The 22,793-nt window shown below is 37.0% G+C and overlaps 1 pseudogene; it reads left to right on the forward strand.

Annotated features, from left to right (window-relative positions):
• LOC105723647 (small ribosomal subunit protein eS4, X isoform-like) overlaps nt 1–22,793 on the forward strand; it is a 612,439-nt pseudogene that overhangs the window by 167,099 nt on the left and 422,547 nt on the right.

Here is a 22,793-nt window from a genome sequence, read left to right on the forward strand (position 1 = left end):
TTTTGCCTTCTAAAACAGAAATCAATTTAAATCATCCTAAAACTCACACTTAAAAAGGTTTTGTTTTGATGTGTCACATAAAGCCACTGTGTTTTCTTTAAATTTTATCTCCTTTTAGTTTTATAAATTCTCTTATTTGAAGACATAATTAAGAATTAATGTTGGTTTAGTGGTCTTGGAATTCCTAGAATAGAAAACAACTTTTGTGGTTTGTTCATTTGCTAGAGTCATTTTTTCCTCCCAATTTTAGAGTAAAAAAGAAAGGAAAATTATTAAAAATATCATCATTTAAGCATACTATATTGAATTTTGACTTGAGGTAGAGCTGTGTTTCCAGGTAAGGGAGATGAGGGAATGAGGAATGACAAAAAATGTAATCTGAATTATTTGGAAATCTTTAAAAAAAAAACAGCCATTTTATTTATTCCTTATGGTTTGGGAGGAAGAAATGGGGAACAGAATGGTCATGGTGAGCAAGTACCTCTTGTGTCCTCCATTGTTCTGGTTAGAAAGCATTGGAATAAACATTGAATACTTATGAGATGGTGTATTTGCTAATTTACAAACACTGCTTGTGCAGAGTTTTGGCTTGTTTTTTTTTTTTTTTTCAGATACCTTCTTGCTTTACTTAGTATCACTGGATGAGGGCTTGCAGGAAGAGCAATCATTTCAGGCTGTGTTTTTGCCCCCCACCCCTGTATCAGCTGATTTTTACATGGGTTTAGCCAAAGAGAGGCACAGACAGAAGATCAGAGGGAGTGTGAAGGGGAAGAGCCAGGGTCTTTCTCCCATCTGTGTGACTCAGACAGCATCTCTTTCAGTGTCTGGGTCTCTTCCATGGCTCTAGTTCTTAATAGATGGAGCCACTGTCTTTCAAATTCTGTCAGACAACCTTGGCCTTTGGACTTCAGTGACCTGCCTCCTCCAGGTTGACAGCTACTGCTAATCTGTAGGTTGCCTTACCAGGGCCCTGGGCATCTTTCAGCTCTTGCATCATGGGCAGGACTGATTCCCTGTATTAAGTTTCTTCTGGTTTAAATACTTAGTATAAATTTTATTTTACTATTTCACACTGAATGATATACTATTACGGCATTTACTTTATGCCTAAAATAAAGAAAATTGAAAAATATAAGTAGATTTTCTCGGTTAGCTAATATTTATTCAAGCATAAACTGGAGAAAGCCTACCATGACTTCCTTAAGATAGTGTATTTAATGGCTCTCTTAACGAAAAGACCAAGGATCACAGCTTGATTTAGAGGTCTAATGGTGTTACCAGAATTCAGTTCACTGGATTTACTTCTTGTTTATTTATTTTGTTCCCTTTATATTGGCAACATTCTCAGACTTTGTCTCACTCTATCATAATACAAATGTCAACAGAAGAAAGAATTAACTCTTCTAATTGCCAGTAGCCTCCTGAAAGGAGACAGTATTGGTTGCTGGGTCAGCTCCTCTGGCTCTTCTCTCTGCAGTAATTGAGTCTCTTCCAGACCCAAGCTGCTCCACTTTCCATCCAGGCTTCCAAGCCAGGCTAGGTCCTGTCCCAGTCCAGTTTCCCTATTTATTGACTTCATCAGAAAGATGAAGGTGTTGACGGAGTTTGTAATGTGCCTTGTGAAGTTCAAACGAAGCCTTATGAAAAGAAAGGACTGCATTTCCTAATGGTCACTAATGCCTGGTAATAAACACATACTCATCAAACAATGAATACCCACTTTGTTTTGAAATGTAAATAGAAGTTTTATTAATTACCTATTCCTAGTAGAAATCTAAGTTGCCTTTAAACCTCAGTCAGTGCAATGATAATTCACAAAAAGAAAGCCCACAAATATGAAAGTGGAAAAACTAAGCTATAAGAATGTTGTGGTTTAAGGGGCCAATAAATAGCCACTCTTCCTCTCTGGAACAAATTTATGTAAATAGAAAAAAGAATCAGAAAGGCAGTTAATAGACTATTGTTTTTATTATTGGAAAAGCTATAGTGGTCTCTCCAGAGCAGATATAATCACTGAGGACTGTTGCTTTATATCTCAGAGTCTTCAGACAGGGAGTGAGATGGACCTTCAGAACTGCCTCTAGCAAATGAATCTAAGTCCCGACCTATGGTTGCTCCCTGAAACAGGAACAGAGAAGAATGCACCCATCCTAGTTAATCCAAACAGGGAAAGGAGAAAGGCCCCGAGTCGAGCAGGCTCAACTGTTTTTCAGCTCTACCAATGAGATGTCAATCATCCTTTCAAGAGTGGGTAGAAATTATGAAGTGATAGAGGTTTTTATTTTCCGGAGTCAGACTGGAATGCTGGAGTGAAAATGAAAGGGTCTTTCTGCAAGCACCTATATGATATGTGTAATATTTTTGATCTATGAATGTTTTACCATTGGATAAAGTCTCAATAAATGTGTTACATTAAAATGTGAAACATACAGCAAATGATTCCAAAAAATCAGCATCACGATTTTCACTTAAGTAGGAATCCAATAGCAAATCCCTACTGGACTTAGCACAAAAAATTATTGTGACTAATACACCAGGCCATAACCATTACTGTCTGCTGACAGTAAGAAGCACAAACAAGATTTTTGAGCCTTATTCTAGAAACATGATATATCAATCAAAAGAAATTATTTTGACATTAAATGTTACTGTTCTCCCAGAGGGAGTTTAATGTAATTTTACACAACTAATGAAAACAAAATCTACATTCATGAAATAGAGGAGCAAGGCTTTGGTTTGGTTATTCTCACAAGTGCCAGAGAGAAAAAATTTCTTAGAGTCCTGCTTTCTTTCACTTAGATAATGAGCAGAAATTAAGGCAGTACCCTTCCAACTAAGACATTTTCATCTTTTCATAGAGATTTCTGAAAAAAAAAAAAAAAAAATCTCTAGAAATGATAGCCACACTATTAAGGATGCTGGGTGGGAGGTAGGGTGTATTTTGCAGTGAGCCTGACAAATTTTCAACATCGCTTTGCTCCTAAAGCTTAAGAAGCCTCCATTTTACAAATAAGAATAGCTCTAATTTATATCTTTTTTGTTGTTGACAAACCTTTTTATAATAACTTTATGTTTTGAAATTACCTAAAACTTAGAGTAGTTGCAAGAAACAGGAACTTCTGCATAACTTTTAGCTAGGTGCCTTGACTGTTAATATTTTGCCACATTCGTTTCATCATTCTCCTTTTCTGTGTCTCTCCCACCTCATATACTTTTAATAAACATTTGAAAGTTCCAAATGTGGTACCTCTTTACCCCTACATACTTCAGTGCATATCTCTTAAAACAAAGATTTTCTCTTATATAACCACAGTGCAATTATTAAATTTGGAAAATTAACTTTGATACAGTATTATTATCTAATCTATAAACCTTATTCAAATCTTGCTAATTGTCAAAATATTGTTCTTTATATAGTTGGGCTTTTAATTAATTCTGACGCTTCCTGGGTTTAGACTTTAGATAAAGCAGAGATACAGAAAGCAAAAGGTACCTGTTGATGAGACATAGGTGGCCTTTCTTATAGTTGGATTCCTATACTTGGATGTGGAGTACTAGCTCAACATCACTAATGATTAGGGAAATGCAAATCAAAACCACAATACAATACCACCTTACTCCTGCAAGCATGGCCATAATCAAAAAATAAATAAAAAATCAAAGAATAGTAGATGTTGGTGTGGATGTGGTGAACAGTAAACACTTCTATACTGCTGACGGGAATATGAACTAGTGCAATCACTATGGAAAACAGCGTAGATATTCCTTAAAGAACTAAAAGTAGGACTACCATTTGATCCATTAATTTCACTACTGGGTTTCTACCTAAAGGAAAAAAAGTCATTATACAAAAAATATACTTTAACATGCATGTTTATAGCAGCACAATTCACAATTGCAAAAATGTGGAACCAACCCAAATGCCCATCAATCAATGAGTGGATAGGGACACTTATATATCTATATATATATGTATATTTATACCATACATACATGAAATATTATATACATATATATATATATATGATAGACTATTATTTAGCCATAAAAAGGAATGAACTAATTGCATTCACAGTGACTTGGATGAGACTGGAGACTGTTGTTTAAGTGAAGTAACTCAGGAATGGAAAACTAAACATTGTTTGTTCTCACTCATAAGTGGGAGCTAAGCTATGAGAATGCAAAGGCACACAGTGAACTTTGGGAACTCAGGGGTAAAGGGGGCCTGGGATAAAAGACTAAAAATTGTGTGGAGTGTATACTGCTCGAGTGATGGGTGCACCAAAATCTCACAAATCACCACTAAAGAACTTATGTAACCAAACACCATCCCAATAAGCTATGGAAATAAAAAAAAATTTATTGAAAAATAAAAAATAAAATTCTAAGAAGCTTAAAAAAGGAAAGAAAAGAAATAGATTTTCACCCCCTACATGAGTGTCTATCTCTTACAGGTGGGTATTCCTATAATTAGAGGAATCCCAATGCAACTGGCCAATAAGCACAGGGAAAGGTGCTCAACATCATTAGTCATTAGGGAAATCCAAATTAAAACTATAATGTGATGCCTCTTCACACCCACTAGAATGGCTAAAATTGGAAAGACTGGCAGTGGTAGGTTTTGGTGAGGATATGGAGCAACTGGAACCCTTGTGCTCTTTTAGTAAGTGTGCAAAATGCTGCTGCTTCTGAAGCCGACTGCTTAGCATTGTTGCATAATTAAATATGCACTTACAATGCAATCCATTATTTCCCTCTCCTAGCTATTTATGCAAAAGAAATAAAAATATATGTCTACAGAAAGACTTTTTTTAAAAAAGAAGAGCATTCATTTTTGCCTTATGTAAACATAAGTTTTGACCTGAAAAGGCTATCCTAAGGTTTGCATTCAAAGAAGCTTCCCTAGCACCTCTTTTAAGTCAGATTTAATGTTACATAGCAGACCAAGACTTCCAGTTTTCCTTAAAGACTTTGCACCACTTTCTGAATGCTCCTATGGATGATCCCCCAAATACTGCCCTGCAAGCCCTCCACCCCGACGTGGGGCATCTGCCAGTATTCTTTTCTAATCTGCTTGGATTCCTACATGGTATCTTCCCTCCGCATGTAACATCCTACTGCCAGTATTGTCCTGATATTGTGCTACTTCCTACTGATTACTTTGAGAGATTTTATAGGATCCGTGATCCCATAGAGATTTTGGATGAAACTAGACACTGTGTTGTCCCCTAATTCTCTTTCCTATATGCACTAAATTTTCACACTCTCTCCTTCCCTCCCTCTCTTTTTAGCCATTCTCATTCACATTATAGCTCTTAGCCAGATCTTTGGGACCAAGGCTACTGATTCACTCTGAAGCTTTCACCACCCAAACTTACCCTACCAGAATGAGGCTGGTCTCTTACCTTCCCAGGCCTGTGACAAAGATCAGTAGGGACTGATCTATTTGTGTGCCCATTGTAGAAAATAAAAGAAAACTCATGCACATACACACACAAGCATGCACACATGTGCCCACACTACAGGATGTGAATAGATTTAACTGAGACCCTTATACTGCCAGCATCAGAACCTATTATCTTATTCTTTAAGCAAGTCAGGAGATGGATTCAATGTCAGGTTTGCTTATTACTATTCAGATAAACAGTTAAATCTTCTTTCAACTAGCCATCATTTCCAATCTCAGGGTTTTCTTAAATCTAATGAAGTTACCATTAGCTGGCAAGCTAGAGAGGGTTAGCTGCAGGCAGGACAGGCAGAAGAATAGCTGGTGAAGCTCAGAGCTTAGAAAACTGGGTACACAATGTTTCCTTGTTGTATAAATGATAGAATAAATAAATCTTAATTAAGATATGCTAGGGCTAGTTCCAAGAAACTAGTTCGGGCACCTCAAACAAAATCTTACCTGCAATTTTGATAATATTCTCCCAAATGGCCTTTGTAAGGTTAGCATAAGTCCAAGAGATAAACAGAGGGTTAAGATAACCAATCCTCATGAGAAAGGAAATTATAGTATCTTTAATAAAATCATTTAATCACAACTATTAAAAAACTAGGTACATATTAACCACTAATTACCTACATTTACATATTGGAAAGGAATTTTTAAGTGAATACTACAAATTGGCTCAGATAAATACCTTCTTATTTATATAAGCTTGTTTTCAATTGCTACTTAAATGCTACTCACTCTGGTTTTCTTCCCAGAGGTCAGAGGTCTTCTCTGCCATTCTTGAAGTGGACAGCAGTGCCACAGAGCTTTCTGCAAGAATGACCTGTGCTAACTGCTTGACCTTATCTGAAATCGCTGTCTCTTTAGTCTCTTTTTTGCTTCTCATGCTCCTGACTGCTGGATTTCTTCCCAGTTTCAGTTTTTCTTTAACTCTCCATTTGACTTTATGGACAAAACCATAAATCTCCTGTCTACTCTCATCTTTTTCTTTGCTTTATTTATGTATTTTAAAAATGAATAATCTTTTTTTTTTTTTTTACAGGACTTTCAGGTTTATAAAAAAACTGAAGGGAAAGTAAAGAGAGTTTCTACATTTCATCCCTCACCCCAATCTTCCCCACCATCAACTTGGGGCACCAGAGTGGTACATTTGTTACAATCAATATTGACTATTGACACATCATTATCAACCAGAGTACATGTTTACATTAGGGTTCACTCTTGGTGTTGTACATTATATGGGTCTGACAACTGTGCAATAACATGGATCAGTCATTATAGTCATACAGAGTAGTTTCACTGGTCTAAAACCCCTCTGTGCTACAGCTATTCATGTCTCCTCCTACCCAACCTCTGGAAACATTGATCTTTTCGCTGTCTCCGTACCAGAACGTCATACAGTTAGAATCATACAGTATATATCTTTTAAGATTGGCTTCTTTCACTCAGCAATATGCATTTAAGGTTCTGCCATGCTTTTAAAGGCTTGATAGCTCTTTTGTTGTTGTTTTTGGTTTTTAGTGTTGAATTATATTCTATTGTGTGGCTGTACTCATAATTCATTTTTTCATTCATCTACTGAATGATATGTTGGTGGCTTCCAAGTTTTGCCAATTATGAATAAGGCTACTATAACCATTCACATACAGCTTTTTATGTGGACATACGTTTTCAACTGATTAAGGTAAATATTAAGGAATGCTATCACTGGATTTTGTTCAAGAGTATGTTTAATTTTGTAAGACATTGTCAAACTGTCTTTCAAAGTGGCTATACTGTTTCGCACTCACACCAACAAAGAATGAGAGTTCCTGTTGCTCCTGGTTAACCTGTGTGTTTTGCAGTTTAGTCATTGTTTTGATTAGTATTTTCCTGATAACATATGATGTGGAACATCTTTTTTTTTTTTTTTGGGAATTCTATTCAGATCTTTTGCCCATTTTTTAAACTTTTTTTTCTGCTATTGAGTTTTAATAGTTCTTTGTATATTTTGGATAAAAGTCCTTCATTCTTATCTCTGCATTAACCTTTATATCTTTGTGTATATTGGAGGCCAGCCCTGCATATGAGGTGCTAAAGGAAAGACTTGTAGAACTATGGGCAGTTTCATTTTTATCAAGGTCCTTCTGCCATGAGGAACTGAACTTTTCCCTGGTTCATTTATGTTAGCAGGCCTTGATTTCTTGATTTACAAGATGGGGATCTTTTCTTTTCATTCATAGTCATGGTTGTGTTTTGTGTTGGGTAGGAAATGTGACTTAACATTTTAGAGGTGATATTTACTATCTTGTTACAAATTATTTAACTACATTTACAGTTTCCATGACTCCTTCATTTTCTGACACCATCCTTCCTTTTTCTCAGTCTCACTTAGAGTCAGTGATGCATGCTGGAAGTTTATGTCTTCTCAGATAGGGATTATAAAGTTTATTGGATGAATGGGGAAACTGAGGCTCCTGTGAAGTATTAATACCTTCATTATTTAGTCCCTCAGAATTGGTTAAGAAGTGCAAGAGGGAAATTATATTTCAAAATAAAATAGGTCTGCTGATACTTTTTCTCATTGGCTTAAAGTGGAACAAACTGCCCTTTGAGCTAACTTCCAATGGTATTCTGATTAAGCACAGGACATGTAGTGGTGCTTAATTGCTAAGGGGTAGAGAAGACTTTCTTCACAAAGGGGAATGTTTAGGTGAAGGATAAGGGAAACCGATAAAGCTGCCCTCTAGCTATTGGGCTCAAAGTCCTCAAGTGCTGAGAATTTCAGTGATATTTGCCATCAGAAGTCCATCAAAAACACCTGAAATGCTTGCTAAATACTCAGCTTTTAGGTCCCATCTCCTTCAGAGTTGTCACGCTGAGACCAAGACTTGGCGTTAATAAACCCAGTGATCTCCATTTTTAGGTCTCTACGGTGTACCTTGCAGCTTCTGATGTTCTCACTTAAGTCCCCCACAAATAGTAATGTTTATCATGTATTAAATGTTGACTCTGTATCAGGCACTCTGCAAACATTATCTCATTGAATTTGCCGGCCAACCTGAGAGAAAGGTGATTTATGCTCTGCAGACAGGAGTCAGATTGAAAGAGGCTAGCTTGTTTTCACATGGCTGATGAGTTGGTAAATACAGATTTGCATCCATGTCTGCTGATTTCAAAGCCCATACCCTTTCCTATTGTGCTTGGTGGTCTTTTCAATTTTTGTATACCTCAACATTTTCAGGCCATTTGCATTAGCCTAACCAGCACACTTGCCTTTATTTGGCATGATTGGGTGATGAGTTATTTAGGTTATTATTCTGATAAATGAAGTCACCACAGTACATGTAAAGTGCCAACTTCCTTAGAACTAGAACACTTAAAAGACCTACATAAAATATTACTGAATGAAAAATTACTAGTATCAGTCTGTGGCCTATTAGCAACGGGGCCGCCTAACAGGAGGTGAGTGGCAGGTGAGCAAGCAAAGCTTCATCTGTATTCACAGCTGCTCCCCATGGCTCACGTTACTGCCTAAACTCCACCTCCTGTCAGATCAGCGGCAACATAAGATTCTCATAGGAGCACAAATGCCATTGTGAACTGTGCATGTGAAGGATCTAGGTTGCACACTCCTTATGAGAATCTAATACCTGATGATTCATCACCATCTCCCACCACCCCCAGATGGGACTGTCTAGTTGCAGAAAAACAAGCTCAGGGGTCCCACTGATTCTACATTATGGTAAGTTGTATAATTATTTCATTATATATTACAATGTAATAACAATAAAAATCAAGTGCACAATAAATGTAATGCACTTGAATCATCCCGAAACCAAATCCCCAAAACTGGTCTGTGGAAAAGTTGTCTTCTATACAACTAGATCCTGCTGCCAAAAAGATTGAGGACTGCTGTCTTATAGTACCTTAAGATTATTATTATGAACCTCGATCATAATTATACAGTATTGAACAAAGGAAGTCTATTCATTTTAGTGTTCTTGTTCTTTGGATAATTAATAATAGGAAAATTAACACACAGAGTTTCATATGAAAAAATTCAGTGCCATGTTCTTTTGTAGATTCAAAGAACATCCAAATCGTCTGTCAACTCTATTCATTTTATAAGCAAGGTCAGACTTATCTTTCATGGGATATATGCTAGACTGTCAGTGGTTTCAAATCTGGCTGTGTGACTGGGTGATTCTCATGGAAGCCAGGTATGGGAGCACTTAGCTCATGAAGAAATTGAAGATGATACCAGGAGTGCATAGTCACTCAGAATTCCCTCTATTTCAAAGTGCTAGAATTCTCAAACTCCTGGCCTCAAGCAATCCTCCCGCCTTGGCCTCCCAAAGTACTGGGATTACAGGCATAAGCTACCACGCCTGGCCTATGTAAGTGCTAGAACTCTAAAAGCTTCCTTTGGAACAGGCACTCATTTGGATCCTTCTCTTTGAGAACTATTTTCCTAATGGTCTTGCTTTAGCAAAAACACAAAATTAAACACTCCTTTTAATAGGAGTGTGTATACGTAAGAGACCCTGTGAGAGAATATGAAGGCAGAAGATAGCAGAAGATGGAAGAGTTCAGAAATCCAAGAGAAGGGTATCATAAAATAAATGGTCCATTTCATAAATGTCCTAAAGTTAGTATTGTCCCTTGGTCAGCATCTGGTGGTTACAAATCCACATATTACCCGGCTCCTTTGAGGATAACACCTTTTTAAAATATTCTTGGACAGAAGAGGGAATAGTGCTTTCTGCTATTAATTTAAACTATTTCCAACAACATGGAATTGTGGGACTTTGGTATCCTATTTTATGTTATTAACAACTCCTACTCATCACCTTTCAACTTCTAAAGAATATAATTAGAAACTTCAGAAAAGAGAAAAAATAAGTCTTCTGCGCAAAGAACAGTCATTAACTAATGAGCAAACCACAAGCTGTGAACAAGAGAACAGCACCTATTACAAGAACTTTTCCTTAATTGTTCCACGGTGTATGAAATAGGAATTATATTGACTAGTGGGTATCTCCCTGGTATGACTGATGAAAAGGCACTCCAGAGCACTGAAGAGAATACATTTTGGGAGGAGGAAGGACCCTAAAGCTTTATAACATTCCAAACTAATAGCATTTCCTTTACGTGTTGATATGGTGTCATGGATACTTTTACTATGCCTCTGACAAATATCCTGTCCTATATATTCTTTCCAAATTTTTGTTTTTTTGAGACAGGGTTTCACTCTGTTGCCTAAGCTGGAATGCAGTGGTGCAATCGTGGCTTACTGCAGCCTGGACCTCCTAAGCTCGAGCAATCCTCCCACCTCAGCCTTCCGAGTAGCGGGGACTATGGGTGCACACCACCATGCCTGGATAACTTTTAAATTTTTTTTGTAGATACAGGGTCTCACTGTGTTTCCCAGACTGTTCTTGAACTGCTGGGCTTAAGGGATCCTCCTGCCTCGGCCTCCCAAAGTGCTGGGATGACAGAAGTTAGTCATTGTGCCTTCTCTTTCTGCATTCTTATTCGTGCTATGTGTAGCAATGATTTTTTTTCTTGTTTTGGTTTTTGCAAATGTCCTAGAATTAACATGTATACAAATATAATAATTGTAATAATACAAACTCTTTTTCCCAATCTGATAAATGGAGGTACTTTATTCTAATGAAAAAACTTAATCAGTTTTTTACCGAAAAGATAGAGGGAACTAATGGTGATCTGCGGTGTGAGGAGTGTAACTGTTTCCCAGTTTGCTAACATGTCTTAGAGGCAGGTGCTGTCTGATCAGATATCACATGAGAAGAGCCAACAGAATCACCACAAAGGCATCTGGATTCAAAAATAAATCTGATGTAGAAAGAAAAATATACTAGGGGCGATAATAGAAACATTCCAAAAAGAGCAGTTGTTTTAGGGCTGGTTTTTCAATATTTTGATGAATAATGCTGTTTTTCCCTTTTTCCTCAGTATCAGATTATCAAGTAACAGTGGGGTATGGGTCACCTAGAACAAAGACTACACATCTCAGACTCCCTTACAATCATATGACAAAGTTTTGGTCAACGAGATACATAAGCTTAATTTGCTTGTGAAGGAAGCTTCTGGGAAGAATCCTTAAAAGAAAATAGTTCTTCCTACTGACTAGAATAAAGATAATAGTTGGTGTTAACATAGCCATTTTGGAACATGATGTAGAAATTTGCATTTTAGAAATTTGAGGATATAGAAATAGCATAATAGCAACATAATGAAAACTTTGACTTTGGTGACTGGTGTTTTCACAATAACAGCTTGGCCTACCCTGCTTACCTGGAATTATACATGGGGCAGAATATGTACTATGCTAAAGAATGAACTCTGAAACCAGACTGGCTTTGATTGAGTCTTAGCTCTGTTTCTTACTGTCTGTGTGACCTTGAGCAAAGTAACAAGCTGTGCCTCTATATACTCAGTTACAAAATGGGCTAATAATAATGCCTGACTCATGAAGTTGCCGTGAGAATTAAATGAGAAAATGTATGTAAAATCCTTAGGATAGTATCTGGCATGTCATAAGCCCTATTTAAATAATGGCTATTATCACTTAAGCTATAATTATTTTCATATTTTTGAGATCACAGAGGAAACTAATTCTAATTAATGTAAAACCTTCAGCACACATATTAGTGACCAGTACAAAGTGGATACCTAATATTGTGAATGAATGAGTGAATTAGTCCTGTTTACCCTTAAGTTTGTGTGCTGTAATAAACTGAACAGTAACATTAAAGAATATTGTAGCATATGTTAATCACTTGAATCATGAACAAATCAGTTAGAGAACAGAGAAGATTATTAGCCTTGTGTTCTGGCAATTATCTGGATACAATGGTGTCTTTCCGGCACAGAGCTGCAAGAATCAATGATCACGTGCTACTCACTAGTTTAGCAACTTCTCACCTGATTGTTAGTTCCAGTTCTCAACCCTGTGCAGCTCTCATGGGATCCAGTTATTAACCCATTGCAGGCTCCTCTGCTGGTGGAAAGTAAGACAGACTACCTCTGTGCCACCAGCCATTGACATACCCTTAGAAAAGGTCAATCCAGTTACTATTAGCCAAAGCAAAAGCTATAATTAAGAATACCCACGGCCACAAAAATACCATAATATATTGTCTTAATTTAAACAAGTACTTAGATGATTTGATACTTCGAGGGAGGGGTACCTAGCCATACTATTTCTTTCTTAGACATGCAAACTTGAGTTATATTTCGTATGATATGCCTATATCCATTTTCCATATATATACTATGTTTTCAAGTAGCATTAGTTGGGACATAGCATTTCCAGTCTACCATTTCCCTAAATGAAGAACATTCCAAACCAGAGAAAGCATATGATATCAGCAATATTTATAGATCTCTATTAGCAGCTCTGCTACTGTATACAGCATGTAGTTAGTTTCAAGTTGCTCTCTCATAGCCATTCCATATATTTTCTTTAAAATTAATATGAATGTATCCATCATACTATCTAGAATTTGACTGCCTTGTAAAAAAGATGGAAGATGTTATAGCAAAGTTATAAAATCGATAGACTGTATGTGACACACCACTGTACACTGGGTGTTCTTTTCCTTATACACACAGTTTGAAAAATTTCATTACTCATTGGCCCAATTTTAAATTTAAATATGAATTCTTTTAATTTTACTTTGCAATCAGGTAAATTAGTGAGAAGGAGTCTAAACAATATGCTGTAATTGCATTTATAAATTATTCTCTCTGTCCTTCATAAGCATTCTTTCTTTTTTAGATATTGAAATGTGGTATCTAAATATAAAGTGCAGTAACATCTGGATCTAATTGCTGGGTTGAATAATATAGACAGACCTTCAACATTTCATGCTTTTGAAAGGATGCGTTTAGTAGGAGGTACTGAGTCAAAGGTTGTAAAAATCTGTACCACTAAAAATAGTTGAAATCTCAGATTCATTTAAAATGGAAATTACCACTTTCTGAGCAAACAGTTCTTCTTGATATAAGGTATATAAGATGAACCCTAGAAAGGGTTCATCGAAATAATGTTTTTGTTTTTTTTATATCCCATATAGCATAATTCTTAAAATCTCAGTGGTTTTATTTTTTAAAGATTCCAAATCTTATTCAAATTCAAAGCAAATATTTAAATCAGTAATCATTGAACCCGTATGTTATGTAAGGTTTTGTATTTGGGGATATTTTTTAGATCTGTTATCACAATAAACTAGAGTAGAAACTTTAAATTTCCATTAAGGTGATGGGCAAATAGGTTGTTATCTGATATGGTTTGGCTATGTCCCCACCCAAATCTCAACTTGTATTTTACCTCCCAGAATTCCCACGTGTTGTTGGAGGGACTCATGGGGAGGTAATTGAATTATGGGGGCCGATCTTTCCCATGCTATTCTCATGACAGTGAATAAGTCTCATGAGATATGATGGGTTTATTAGGGGTTTCTGCTTTGGCTTCTTCCTCATTTTATCTTGCTACTGCCATGTAAGACATGCCTTTTGCCTCTTGCCATGATTGTGAGGCCTCCCCATCCATGTAGAACTGCAAGTCCAATTAAACCTATTTTTCTTCCCAGTCTCAGGTATATCTTTATCAGCATCATGAAAACGGACTAATACAGTAAATTGGTACCACTAATACAGTAAATTGGTACCACTAATACAGTAAATTGGTACCAGTAGAGTGGGACATTGCTGAAAAGATACCCAAAAATGTGGAAGCAACTTTGAAACTGGGTAACAGGCAGAGGTTGGAACAATTTAGAGGGCTCAGAAGAAGACAGGAAAATGTGGAAAAGGTTGGAACCTCCTAGAGACTTACTGATTGGCTTTGACAAAAATGCTGATAGTTACGTGAACAATAAGGTCCAGGCTGAGGTGGTCTCAGATGGAGATGAGGAACTTGGAAACAGGAGCAAAGGTGACTCTTGTTATGTTTTAGCAAAGAAACTGGTGACATTTTGCTCCTGCCCTAAAGATTTATGGAACTTCGAACTTGAGAGAGATGATTTAGGTATCTGGCAGAAGAAATTTCTAAGCAGCAAAGCATTCAAAAGGTGACTTGGGTGTTGTTAAAAGCATTCAGTTTTAAACGGGAAACTGAGCATAAAAGTTCAGGAAATGAATAGCCTGAAAATGCAGTAGAAAAGAAAAACCCATTTTCTGAGGAGAAATTCAAGATGGCTGCAGAAATTTGCATAAGTAGCAAGAAACCTACTATTAATTCCCATTAAAGACTATGGGGAAAATGTCTCCAGGCCATGTCAGACACCTTCATGGTGGCCCCTCCCATCACAGACCTGGAGGCCCAAGAGGAAGAAGTGGTTTTGTGGGCCAGGTCCTGGGTCCCCGTGCTATGTGTAGCCTAGAGACTTGGTGCCCTGTGTCCCAGGCACTCCAGCCGTGGCTGTAAGGGGCAACATAGAGCTCTAACTGTGGCTTCAGAAGGTGGAAGCCCCAAGCCTTGGCAGCTACCATGTGGTGCAGAGTCTGTGGGTGCACAGACGTCAACAATTGAGGTTTGGGAACCTCTGCCTGAATTTCAGAAGATGTATGGAAATGCCCGGATGCCCAGGCAAAAGTTTGCTACAGGGGCATGGCCCTCATAGAGAACTCTGTTAGGGTGATGTGGAAGGGAAATATGGGGTTGGAGCCCCCCACCCAGAGTCCCTACTGGGGCACTGCCTAATGGAGCTGTGAGAAGAGGGCCAGCGTCCTCCAGTCCCCAGAATTGTAGATCCACTGACAGCTTTTATCATATGCCTGGAAAAGTCACAGACACTCAATGCAAGCCTATGAAAGCAAACACAAGGGAGGCTGTACCCTGCAAAGCCAGAGGGACAGATCTGCCCAAGACCATGGGAACCTACCTTTTACATCAGCATGACCTGGATGTGAGACCTGGAGTCAAGGGAAATCATTTTGTAGCTTTAAAATTTGGCTCCCTCACTGGATTTTGGACTTTCATGGGGCCTGTAGCCCCTTTGTTTTGGCCAATTTCTCCCATTTGGAATGGATGTATTTACCCAATACCTGTACCCGCATTGTTTCTAGGAAGTAAGTAGCTTGCTTTTGATTTTTCATAGGCTCATAGGCAGAAGGGACTTGCCTTGTCTCAGATGAGACTTTGGACTATGGAGTTTTGGTTAATGCTAAAATGAGTTAAGACTTTAGGGAACTGTTTGGGAGGCATGATTCGTTTTGAAATGTGAGGATATGAGATTTGGAGGGGCCAGGGGCATAATGATATGGTTTAGGGCAGAATGACATGGTTTGGCTGTGTCCACACCCAAATCTCAACTTGAATTTTATCTCCCAGAATTCCTACACATTGTGGGAAGGACCCAGTGGAGGTAATTGAATCATGGGGGCAGATTTTTCCTGTGCTATTCTTGTGATAGTGAATTAAGTCTCACAAGATCTGATGGGTTTATCAGGGGTTTCCGCTTTTTGCTTCTTTCTCATTCTCTCTTGCTGTCACCATGAAAGAAGTACCTTTAGCCCTCTGCCATGATTGTGAGACCTTCCCCAGCCACTTGAACTGTAAGTCCAATTAAACCTCTTTTTCTTTCCAGTCTCACGTTTGCCTTTATTGGCAGTGTGAAAACAAACTAATCCATCATCCTAGTAGCAATATGTGCACATATGTGTATATATGTGTATCTTAGCTGTTGTGTGTGATAGATCACTATGTTTCACCAAAAAGTCCTTAGGAGCACATGTGTATATACATAAGCTTTCCTTCCTCCTATCATAAAGATCCTTTACCCAAATATGTGTCCCACCCACAACTCTTTTGTGAATTCTCATTTTGTGACTCTATTGCATTAATGTTTAGAAAGAAATGTCAATAGCAACAGACTTTCATATGAAAAGCACTCAATAAATAACTGTCACCTAAATATTTAATTCTTGCTTAAACCAATAAAATAATGTGATATCTTAGGACATTATGCAATTATCCTGTTTAGAATAAAATCTCATGTATATCTGAATTTAAGATCTCCTTAGAAAGATAAGCGTTGCTCCATTTCTTGAAAGTCAGTGACCCTGAATTCTGTTTGACTCAGAAAAGGTCTCTATAATATGTTGAGCACCTGAGGACACGTGGATCATGAGGATTCTGAGACGTTGAAAGTGACCACTTCTAAAATAGAATTACAATTCATCTAAGCAAATTCCTGCTTTTAAATTATCTGTTGAATCCTAGGTCTGGTGACCATTTGAAAAAGGGCAACATCTCTGTTCCACAGTGTGGAAGTGCCACCAAGGCCCCGGAGCCCAACCTGGGTAAACCTCCTATTTTTACTGTTTACTAGACATGGTACCTTGATCAATATCACTAGCTTCTTTAGACCTCAGTTTCTCATCTGTAAAATCAGGATAATATTTGGACCTACTTCACAGGTAGTAGTGATACCTAAATAAATTCAATCACATAAACAGCTTATTCTTATTGAGATTGTTTGGGACCTTTTTCTTTAATGACCTGATTAAGAAGCTAGGATTAAAGTATTATCTCTGTAGGCATATTCTAAGCAGAAAGTTTGATCAGGAGTGCAGGTATGAAGTGGAGAATTAAGGGAAGAAGATTTGAGCCAGTTCTAAACCAGCACCAAGAATGATTCTCAGTAGGCCTTGTTTTTGGAAATAGGCCAGAGAAAACTAGTCATAGCAGAGTTGACCTTCTGGACCCAAAGATGTGAATTTGCCTAGTATCTGTGTAAAGGGTTTCCACCCACCAGTCCCTCTAGGGAACCATATCTGTTAGCAGGAGGTGGACCCAGTAAATGGTTCTCTTAAGATTTCAGTGGGTTTGGCTCTTTGGCTAAAAGAATGCTCAGATCCTTCCTGTCATAATCATCTTCCCCAACTACTCAGTTCTTTCCTGAAGGAGAGGCAGTGATCTTGGCTAGAAGAACTTCACAGTAGTCAGTGGTTTTATAGCACTCCCCGTTAGCACTTTATGCACTGTGAAAATGCCCTCAGCATATGGCTGTTAAAAATACTGATAATCTCAGCTATGCTTAGCTTGAAGAAAATTGGTTGAGCATATAACTAATATGAAATGAGAGGGCACACTCTGTCAATTTTGATCAATGGCAATATTAAGGAATTAATATCGCTGTTAAAATTTTGCCCTATTATTCCTTTATTCCTTATTTCCCTATTATTCTTATTAGCATTATCTTTCTAGAAAATCTTTCATTTTAGAGGGAATTTTTAGTCTTGAGCATAATCTGCAGTTTGTGCCACTGCCTTAGTTCAAGCCCACATTGTCTCTACTGACTTTGCAATAGACTTTGCAATAGACAGTGACTTGGGATCCCTCCCTCCAGGCTTCTAATCAGATCTCATATCATTGCCAACGTTTGTTTTGTTTTTTAGTTAGTGTTTTGTTTTTGTTTTTTTATAAAACCCTTAAATCTGTTTCTATGACTTGTTCACTTAAAAGTCTTCAGTAATTCCCTTCTTAACTACAGAATGAAGTTTAAAGCCATATCTTCCCATCTTCCTTCCGTGGTCCTTCATCATCAGGTGCTGTCTTTCTCCAGTCTTTTCTCCTGCTCCTCTCAGCTCACGCCCAACTCTTTGCTGTGTCCGACATTCTTCCACATTTCTACAAGATAGTGCACTGCATTTCTATCTGGAATGCCCCTCTCGATGTTATCTATGTTTCTCCAACTCTGTTGCTGCATCCCTTTTTCTATTCTCTTTGTCACCTCTTCTGTATCTGGCGACCTACAATTTTAGAGGGAAAAGCATCATCTTGTCTACCTTTGTGTTACAAATGATAGAATGGAGTTCCAGAGACCTTCATTGGCCACCTCTGCTAAGAAGCCTGGAACATAGGGGAGCTGGGTTGCTGGACAATCAGTCCCAGGATGTTTCCTGTATCAGGTGGCCCAGCCCCTTCTTCTCGCAAACTTGGAAAGCCACGCCCTATAACCTTCTATGCACTTCAATTCAGCATCAACTTATTAATGTCCTGGACATTTTACAATATTAACTTGGGTATGAAGATTCTTTACTTTGTCTGCTTGTTTCTTAAATTCTTCAGTGATTTTATTTTCCAATCTCAAGTATTAATTTCTTAAAGAAAATAACCATAAATTATTTATCTCAAACACACAAAGACTGTTAATAAGTTATATTAGGAAATCTTTAAAAATCAGTAGAAAATAGAAAAACAATAAATACAAATAGGCAATATGCTTATGAAAAACTGTTCAATTAGTAAAGAGAGGGAAAATACAACTAAATAGAATACTTTTTTCATGAAAAATAATTTTTATTAAATTATTAAGATTGTCAAGCTTATGAGGAAATAAGCACTTGGATATCCTTTTAGGAGTTATACAACTTGGACAAATATTTTTGGAGGACATTTGGAACCTGTCTGAAACCTTAAAAACACGACTGCCATGCTTTTGACCCATTCTCTTGATCCATAAAACCTACACTTAATTATGTATCCAATGCAATGTGGACAATTTTAATAAACATTTTTATCAGGATATTTTTAATAGGGAAAAAATTAGAAACTACCTCCAATGCAAAAAGAGAAATATAAGTTAAATTAGCTATTGCATGGCCATTCAATTTATGTAAATAAGCTATTGCATAGCCACTGAAATTACATTTTTTAAGTTTATGTATTTACATGAATTTACATGATATTGTTGACTGACAAAAAGTAAGATTAAAATGTATGTATTCTATGATTGCAATTTTTGTAAAAAATATGTATACATAACACCTATGGATAAAAATATCATTTTCCCTGCATTTCTAGTACTTAGAGATATACCTGGCCTATGGGTAATATTTAAATAAGATTAAATGAATAAATAAAAAAATCTGGATATGCATATTTCAAAATGATCATAGTGGCTTTAGTTTATTTTTAAACTTTTTTGTTTATATTTGTTTTTAATACAATAAACCCATATAAACTTTATCATAAAAACATTGTTAAATGAAAATATGGCTGCTCAATTCATATTATTTCCTAGCAAAGCAATAATCACCATTTAACTCACTTAGTCTAAGGTGCTTCCAAAAATGCACAAATGAAGATTTCATTTGCTGTTTCCTTAGTGCTACTGCTTAATTCTATCATACCAGGCTTCCACTGACAGCCACGCATGCATTATTGGTCTACAGTTTTTAAGTGGCTCAGGCTCTATGTTCAGAATTTCCTGAATGCCTAAAGAATAGCTGCCCACCCATACACCCATCTTGCTCAGCTTGGCAAGGCCCTCTCATCACGTTCTCTGTTTTCTAGGAACATGTTCTATGTAGAAAAATGGCCCCCAAGGAGCAACTGAAGCATGTGTGTAGGTACTTGGAATTGACATATTGTGGAATAATCAGAAATTTATTTGGATAAATAGTTTGTAATATAGTCAGGGACTTCTCATAATTCTGAAGTCAATGAAGCCCTCAGTGGTTTTATTTCCCTCACTTTCAAGACAATGGGATTCACATAGACTATGGATTTACTCATTAAATGCTGAATGTAAGAACTTGTCAATGTCATCGTATGTTGGGACAACTGAGCATGGTTCCTCTTGGTAAATAATATGAACATAAAATAAACATTGCCGGCTATCTTTGTTCCAGTCTTCTTTGTGAACAATTGCAAATTCAGCTGCTGCTGTATTGAAGCAGATTCTGCTCATAAAGTAGTGAAATACCTGGTCTGCAGTATATCACTGTGGGATGCTGTAATGTCAGAGACCCTTGCCAACACACTGGCAAAACTCCTATCCTGTGTGCTCCAGGAAATGACCCACAGCAGTGCATCCAGTTTATGGACCTTGGACTTTGAGAATTCTGGCTTTGATAATTGATAACTTTTAAAAAATATCTTAGGCAAGTAATGATACATACCTCTTCACCTGTGCAAGATAACTTTTAATCATGTAGCCACTATTCTAAATAGCTTCCCTTTACTCTCTTTCATCTTCTTCTTTGGTGGTGGTAAAGATGATGGTGATGATAGTAGTAGCTGTAGCTACTGAGCTTCTATGATGAACTAGACACCACAGTTTACAGGTGAAGACATTAAGTACCAGAAGGAGAACCAGAATTTAGATAGATAGTCTCTGGAGATACCTACTACACAGTGGGTGCACACCTGTGCCTATATGTTTTCAATCTTGGAATCTTTCTATTGTACAACTCTGTCTCACTTTTTCCCCCTCAGGATTAAAAAAGAAAAAAATTGTCTTTAGGGTTTTCATGATGCGGCAGATTGTCCTGCCACTGAGTGCATGAGAGTAGGGGAGAGCTGAAATAAGAACCAGTGTCAGGGAGGATGATCAAAACTGAAAATGTGCAGAGCCACATGCCAGGCCCTTGGTGTCTACTCTGTGTGTGTGTGTGTGTGTGTGTGTGTGTGTGTGTGTGTGTGTATTTGTAATGTATGCCTAGGCTAATACATAAACAGAGACTATTCTTCTCTTTACCTATCTTGTTCTTTGCTCTTAGAAAGTGCATAGGTACTTCTTTTACCAAGCACTCTTCACCTGCGCAGGACACAAATAGCAGATTTTTCTGCCACCTCAGTTTTTCAAATATTTGAAGTTCATTGAGGTCTTTACAATAAAGAAGATTCCTACTACCTCTCCTGGTCCAATCCACCAGAGATTCATTTAACCAAGACTAATTTGTCTAAGACAAATACAATTAAGTCTGTTTCCTTAATAGCATTTTGAATTACAATCATTTTTAGTGAACAATATTGATCATTTTCAGCACATTTCTTATATGATATGAGATATGGAAACATTTTACATATTCTTGCCCCTTTAAGTGACTTTTTCTGTTTTTTCATATTTATCAAGGATTCCAAGCTTCATTTCAAGCTATATAATTTCTGGGATTCAGATGTCTGGACATGTCTTGTTGAGGAGAAATTATCAATGAATTTGCTTAAATCTTGAAGATACCTCCTGGGAGAGAAATTACCCTGAAAAAACAAAAAAATAAAATAACAAGTAGCTTAATCCAGAGACAAAAGCACTAGACATTGGAGGAAAAAAACTGATTGTCTTTTTCACATTGAAATCCAAATAATAAATTACTGCTTATTTAGTTATCACTATATGCAATTGTCTATAAAGGTCAAACAAACAAGTATTGAGTAATAATGTGCTCAGTATGTAATTCATGCTACAATTGATACATATAAAACTTGATACCTGCTTCATTTGTTGTTCATTCTTGTATATTCATTCAGAGTAATGCCTGGTTTATGTTCATAATCAATAATTAATTGATAGATAAATTAGTCAATGAATGAATGAATGAGTATCCTGATGAATTCTTTAACTTTATAAGAAATGTTTTTATTTTTTCTTCACCACCATATAGCATTTAAGAATAATAAAGCTGTCTTGAGATTTCAAGTTTAAGATATCTATGGCAAATTTACAAAAGTACATTGATCGAGGTACAATTTTTAACATTAATATACACATTCCTTAATCTTAATATATTTAACATGAACACTGGCCTTAGTCATTGTTATTTTTTTCTCCCTACAATATTGCCTGACTCTGTAGGATGATGGTTCTCAGTTGGGGGTTGACTCTGTCCCCCAGGGTTATCTGGCAACATCTGATATAATTGTGGTTGTCATGGGAGAGAGATGCTAACAGCATCCAGTGTACAGTCCAGGGATGCTGCTCACCATCCTATAATGCACAGGATGGACCCCCACTGCAAGGATTTTATCCAGCCCAAATGTCAGTAGTGTCAAGGTTAAGCAACTCTTGTCGAGTGGGACTCAATGCCCATTTTATGAACACCTCTGTGCCCACTGTAATCCTGAAAACACAGACTTTGCTAACTGGCAAATACTATTTAAAAGAAGATTTAACCTAATCAATATCACTTATCAGAAGCAATGGCTGACTTTAAGTATCAGCGTATTTCCAGAATGAATAAACCACACAACCAACTCAGAATGATACAAATTAGGGTCCACATCATTTAATTTCCCTTGAACCTGCTCTGCTAGTTTAATCTGTTGATATGAAAGTTAATTAGGACTGTTTTGAAGGAGCTAAACAATAGTTTCCTTTGCACATTTTTCTGAACTATGATAAAAATTTAGTGATACATAAAGCACCTGGCAATAGCAAGTGCTCTGCAAGTGCTCCAGAAATGTTTCTCACACTTACTAAAAACACAGAGCTTCACTCATTTGTTAAAATTTGCCATAAGTATGTGTCTGTACAGGTTAAATTAAGTTTTATTTGCTCTTTCTCATTTTACAATAATCTCTCACAAATGTCGTTTAGAAACA

This window comes from Aotus nancymaae, unplaced genomic scaffold (genome assembly GCF_030222135.1).
Source record: "Aotus nancymaae isolate 86718 unplaced genomic scaffold, 86718_ANA_hifiasm-v0.15.2.pri h1tg000029l, whole genome shotgun sequence".
Classification (NCBI taxonomy): Eukaryota; Metazoa; Chordata; class Mammalia; order Primates; family Aotidae; genus Aotus; species Aotus nancymaae.